General features: G+C 39.2%; 1 protein-coding gene across 3 annotated transcripts in view; it reads left to right on the top strand.

Moving 5' to 3' along the window:
- The window catches only part of Gng2 (G protein subunit gamma 2), a 94434-nt gene that overhangs the window by 11543 nt on the left and 76203 nt on the right, over positions 1-6688 (top strand). For all 3 annotated transcript variants that reach the window (XM_031362889.1, XM_031362888.1, XM_031362890.1), the window contains exon 2: positions 4815-4855. The gene's annotated coding sequence lies outside the window, so the exon portion shown is untranslated. The remainder of the gene's footprint in view (positions 1-4814; positions 4856-6688) is intronic.

The raw sequence follows: 6688 nt of genomic DNA, 5'->3' as shown, positions 1-6688 counted from the left end.
TGCCTCCCAAGTGCTGGGATTAAAGGCATGTGCCACTACCTCCCAGCTCATGTTCAAATTTTAAAAATAAACTATTTATTTAACTTGGAACATCATGTAGCTGGTTTTTACTACTTTGTGGGTTTCTCTTTCTTCCACCCTTTCCCACCTCTTTCCTTCCACTCTTTCAACCCCCAACACTAGATAGAAGAGAAAAAATGATAAAGAGGGAAGGAAAGAGATCCCTGAATAAAGTCGGGGGCTGGAAAGGGGTGACATTATTGTTGGACTACTTCCTGCTGGTTGGGAGTGTTGAGATCCTTGGGGCAAGTTTGATCTTTATCATTGGGATATCTAATTTCTTCTTGTTTCTTCTTTACACACAACTACTTAACAAACTGTGTCCACCAACCACCACCAACCAACCAACCAATAAACAATCAACAACCTAACACATCTCTCAGGGCCCTAACATTTATATATTCCCTCTGAAAAGTCCCCAGAGTTCCAAATGTCACACAATCACAAAAACTGTCTGCAGCTAGCAAAATCACACCCCTGCTAGAGCATGAGGCAAATCATAGTCAGCTGCTGTGGACAGTCTGAAGCAGCCTCACATCCCACACCTGGGATTAAAATGAAAACACATTCTTATAATATTTCTGTGTTTTTTAAAGAAAACCAAAATTGTCACTACAACATCCATTTTAAAATATCTTGACACTAAGATTTCTAATTATTCTGTAACAGTTTGTGCTCCCAGATTTAAGTCATTTTGTTTGGTATTTCTTAATAAATATTTTATTTCGCCTAATTATTTCACTTGAGTCTCTAAAACTACTTTATGGAATACTTAAATTATTTAGATGAGAAAGAGATTCATTATCTCCCATAGAAAAATTCAAATTAATTTCATTGTAAACCTGAAGTGTAAATAGATTAATCTTGTAACAGAGGGAACTGGTTCATTTTCTTTCTACTTCTGTTTTCTCTCTCTCTCTCTCTCTCTCTCTCTCTCTCTCTCTGCCTCTCTCTGTCTCTCTCTCTCTCTGTCTCTCTGTCTCTCTCTCTCTTTGTTGTTTTTTTTTTTTATATTTAAGGAGAAAGGCCTGTTGATTTTATTGATCACTCCACATAGCAACAGATATACCCATAAAAGCCGAAAAATAAAAAAACAAAAAAACAAAAAAACCTTTAAATGGATTTTATAAACCAGCCAGAAACCCGTGTGTCTGGGGCTTGTGGGGGAACAACCTGTGAGTCATTTTAACAAATACAGTCATAATCCCATAGTGCATGTGGTTTCCATGGTAATTAGGCCTTTTGAGCTGCCTTGCGTATGTTCCTGCCGAGGGAAGAAGCGGAGAAAAACTGTGAACTGTGAGCTTTGACTGTCAGCTTCAGCCTGCCTACTGTAGGGCAGAGTGTCGGGGGTTTCCCTTGAAGATACTGGCACAGTCATCCTGGAGGGAAATGGAGAGGCTCTGGGACTAATGCCCTATTAGTGTTGGGGATCGCAGTTCACAGGGGAGAAAAGGGCTGTTCTGCACTCTCTGGGGGACAGAAAGGACAAATGGCTTCTTTAGCTAATATATAATTACAGGTAAGTCTCTAAGGTCAACGTGATGAAATGCTTTGAGTGTCTGTGCACAGGGCTCTAATGATCTCCTGGAAGGCACCGAATACCTCTGGCATATCATTATTGCAGATTTAAATGATTCTCCCTGTACTACCCAGTTAGAGGTTGGTTTTACGTCTCTAATCTGATTGATACATGAACCTGTAGCTTTTCATTATTTATGGGCTGGATTTGACTCCTTTATATTGGGCAACCATCTTATAATGCAGGCGGAGACCACTAGAGTTACAGGAGTTCTGCTAAATCTGCCATTGCTCCTAAGGAAACAAAAATCAAAGCACACACTTGTTTGATGGGCATCCAAGATGTCCCCGGACTCACCCGGTTAGTGGAGTTTTGTAGAAGTCACTTGTTTCAATTCTATTGAAGGGGAAGCAGAGCCATGAGCTGAAGGTATGAGGCCACACATAGAACTTTCCAAATTCACCTTCACTAGGCTGGGCACCCTCTCGTGTGTATGATTAGTATGTATTGGCTGGAACTTTATTCTTTAGACCATGCCTCTTTAAGGCAGATTTTATTTGGAGTTCTATTAAAATTGAAATAAAGTGAAGTTGCTTGATTTGTGCTCACTACAACATTTTTGGTTCTAAACTACATATCTATTTTATTCTCAGAAGTAGAAATAATTATTACCCAAACATTGTTCTAGATTCGATCGTCTTAACATTAGTAAATAAAGCTTCACCTAGTCCAGTAAGATGGCTTGAGGGGTAAAAGCATTTGCTGCTAAAAATGATGACCTGAATTGGACTCCTAGCTGGAAAGAGAACCGACTCTCAAGTTGTCCTCTGACTTTCCCACGTGTGCTGTGGTGTGCGTGTCCATATTCACACACTTACACACACACACACACACACACACACACACACACACACACACACTGGAAAACCTGCAAAATAAAAACATTTTAAAAAATAATAATAAACCTTGACTTAGTATTTTACTGGTCATCAAGGTAATTCATGGAGAGGATTAGAAATTTGGAAATAGTAATGTAAATTTTGAATAATGAGAGAAAGCATTGGCATCATTTATTATGTTTGTTATTGGTTCAGATAATTAATGTAGCATATGTTACAGATCATTCAGGGGACCCAGCTCTTCTGCCAGCTTGTTCTTCTTGTGATCTGAGGTGGCTTGTTACAAAGACCCAGCAGGAAGGGAGAAGGAGAAAGATGGACCCACAGCTTACATGTACTACCTTTACAGTTCTCCTATCGAACTCCATTACATGCCTGCACACCTAGCAGCAAGGGAGGCTGGGAAAACGAACTTTTCTTAACACGTAGTCTTTCTCAAAATACCTTAGTCTTGTGTATGCACCCGATGTGCTTGCAGGATAAAACAGAGTACATTAAATAATAAAGATATTTTAACATAGTGCTAGGCTACTATTTAAAGAATGCTTGACTGCAACACTTTGCCACAAGATGTATAAGTAATAGAGGACTCTAGTAAGTGATGACGAGGTAGGCAGCATATACAGTGTGGATACTTTGGGCAAAGGGATGACTAGTACCCTGGGCAGGACTGAGGGGATCAGAGTGGCATAATTTAAAACTTATGAATTATTCATCCCTGGAATTTTCCATTTTCCATGTATTAACATTTTCAGACTGCACAGTAACTAAAACCTAAAAGAACAAACTTTCAAATAGGACTGCAGGCTGCGCAAAGTTCTGCATTAGGAGGCCAGCTGACGTTATACAGCGGGTAACATTCTGCATTGGTTTCTCTTAACTGTACCAGGTGCATTTCCCTCATTTAAATTCTTACATCCGGGCTGGGAATGAAGCGCACTGATAGAGGGCTTGCTTTGAATGTGCAATAACCATCCCCCCCAACAACGACAACAAAGGCTCACCATGCAGGATTTCCTTTGCGTAGGAAGTTATATTGTTGGTAATTGGGCTATTTCTTATGCCTTGGTAATAATTTTTGTCTACAGCCATTGTTAGAATCAAGGAGTGGAATCACTAAAATGATGATTGAGAGCAACATCTAAGTCCCTTGATAAATAGTACCAAGCTGTTTTCCAGAGACTTGTGCCAATTTATGCTATCAGCTATAATATATGAGCCTGCAACCCAGAGCACCCTCACCCAGGCTTATTTCCTAAGTCCCATTTACTCATTATTATCCCCAGGGTTCGTTCTCTGAAAATAGGTTGTTTTTTTTGCCCTTGGCTTGTTTTCTTTTCCTCTGCTGTCATTAATCACAAGATAATGATTTTCTTTTTTAATAACTTTGGCTCATTTAAAAACCACGTGACTCCTTCTAGCACTCTGAGAATACAGTTGATTGGGCGGAGATTAAAACCTGTGCACCAGTCTCACCCGGTGTGAGATCTCTGGAGACACCAATGTTCATTTAGCCTTATGACCCAATGTGAAATTGACTTCCATCCTCAGTCACTGTCCTCTTGGTGGGATCTCCCCACCTTTTTGTTCTGAGGCCAAAAGGAAGTAGGAATCGGAAGGCGCTCCCCTAAGGTGTTGGTGTGGGTGCTCTGAAGTTCTCCCAGAGAAAGGACGCCCCTTCTGGTGGGAAGCACAATTAGGCCAACTCAGTTTGAATTCACAGGGGCATTAGTAGCAAAGAGTGCAGGTGCCTGTAGAATTCAAAACAACCTGTGAAAGACAACAGGCTGAAAAGACCATTACAACCGCAGCTTACTTCCATCTGTCCTTTTAAAGGGCCAGGTACCCACAGACTCTGGCTCTTCCTTCAACAGCTAGGGCAAGAGGAAGTACAGTCTTTGCTTTGGTCATGGTGGGAACCAATTGGTTTAGGCCAGGAGGAGAGTTTAGGTACTTAGCTTCTGCCACCAAGTGCAAGGTACTAAGTACTCTCAGGGTACTTAGCTTCTACCACCAAAAACTCTCTGCTTTGCTGGGGATCCTTGGTCCATCGTGTTCTTGGTGTGTGGTTGCTGGTGTGTGTGTGTGTGTGTGTGTGTGTGTGTGTGTGTGTGTGTGCGTGCGTATACATTGAATTTCACCGAGCAGAGGGTTCCTATTTCACATACTATGTTCATTTCTTAAAAAGAGCAAGTTCACAAAATATAGGTTCTAACATGGGCTGCCATTACCACCAGCCCTCACCACGGAAGCGTTCATTTGCTCACTTAGCTCTTACAGCCTTTGCTATTTCTCATTTTCTTAAAGTGTGTTTCCTTCTTCTTTTCAAACAGTCAGATCTGCCAGGGAGCCTCAGGCCTTGAACATTGATCAGGTAAGAATTCTAAACTCTTTCCTTCTAGTATCATCATGAACCTAAGTAGAACTTCAAAAGGGTCCATGAAAATATCAGTAATCCTGTAGACTAGGACATTTAAGTTTATGATGTTCTTACAGAAAACAACTAGCTATAACCTCTAACAATGTTGGTCTGGCTCTGGTATTTAAAGAAAACGTGGGTCTCTTTAGTGATAGTTAAAATTGATTTCACCGGCATTTGCCCTTATCTTCTAAAAAAAAAAAATCTGAGTCAAAAAGAAAAATCTGAGCTGGAGAACATTTGAAGCTATTACCTTAATAATGGTGTCCCTGTGGTGCCAAAAGTGATTAAGGGATTTCAGACTTTATCATAACCTGTGCAAGACAGAGCCGCAGAGCAATTAGTTTGGAGAAGTAAGCCTTGATCTTAACGGATTGGTTATAGGCAGGTGCGAGAGCTTTTCCCTTAGCAGTAACCAGAACAAAAGGTCAGCTTAGGACTGGTGGGCTTCTTCTGGAAGGCACTTAATTAACTTTGGAGATGAGTTAAAGCCGGTCAAAACTGGCTGCAGACTTGAAAGGCCCCACTATCCTGAGACAGTCAAAACTGTAGTTTGTAAATTCCTACCCAGATGTGGAGTTTCCATTAGTCAGTGGCTTGGGATTTTCACTCCACTTTAAAGTTCAACTTCATTATGAAAAATTTTAAGCATATGTCAAAGATGTAACAGTCACAAGAAATCCCCATGTCCTTATCATCCAGTGTCAGCAGCTGTCAACTCACGGCTCAGGTGTTGTGCCTTTCCACTTTCAGCCACTTCTTGCCTTTCTCTGTTGGGCTGAACTGCATGGCCCCTTGAAGTTGGTGGCTGGACTTTCCATTATTTATTTATGTAGGCGTCTAATGGCTATAGCAAAATGCTCATTAAAACAGAAAGCCTCATAACCTGGCTTAGTCAATCACTTTCTAGAACTTGTCATCCATTTGTTTCTTCACACCACAAATGTATACTTAGCAGTTAGCAGGCACTAGACCTTCCTTCGGATAAGAGGGTCATTTTTTTTTTCAACTCACAATAATGAAGCCCTTAAGATCATCAAATGAAGTTAACTATCAGAGACTGATAGTTAACTGACAGAATGAAAAGATGACATTCATTATACAACCTTAACAGTCAAATGTAGGCATTTGTCACATATCACAACATTCATCAGACAACCTTAACAGCCAAGTGTAAGCATTTGATATATATCACAATTTTAGAAATGGTGGGAGGTTTATTTCTTAACTTAATATTGTGGGATTATAAAGACTACACACAAAACAAAACTTCCAACTTTCTATCAATCTGTTCTTTTTTAAACTTTTATTGCATTATGATGAGAAAAGTTACATGATTTCAATTTATCTGAATTTGTTAACATTTAAAAACATATTTTAATTAAATAGAATTGAATCACATTCTTGTTTCCCTTTTGTCCACTACTCCTTCTATAGACCCCCTTCAATACCTACAATATCTTTTTTGTCATATTCCTTAAAATTTATAAAATATTATAACAATAAAAATAAGTATTATAAAAGTTGTTTGATATAAAACAACAATCAATTTAACAGTCTTATGTAGATGCTCATCCACAGCAATAGTGAGAATACATTTCTCTCAATATAAATTTTAAATAACTCCAAACATATTAGCTGTATACTTAAAAATAATCATCACTACTAGTATTTTCTTAAATGAACATGAATATATAAAGTCCTTTTGTTTGTTTTGTACTTAGTAGAGTTTAAAATCTTGGCTCTTACTGTGGTACAAGCCCAAAATAACAATTTTTAGACATTGGG

This window comes from Mastomys coucha, unplaced genomic scaffold, assembly GCF_008632895.1.
Source record: "Mastomys coucha isolate ucsf_1 unplaced genomic scaffold, UCSF_Mcou_1 pScaffold9, whole genome shotgun sequence".
Taxonomy (NCBI): Eukaryota; Metazoa; Chordata; class Mammalia; order Rodentia; family Muridae; genus Mastomys; species Mastomys coucha.
This window is presented reverse-complemented; position numbering and strand designations above follow the sequence as displayed.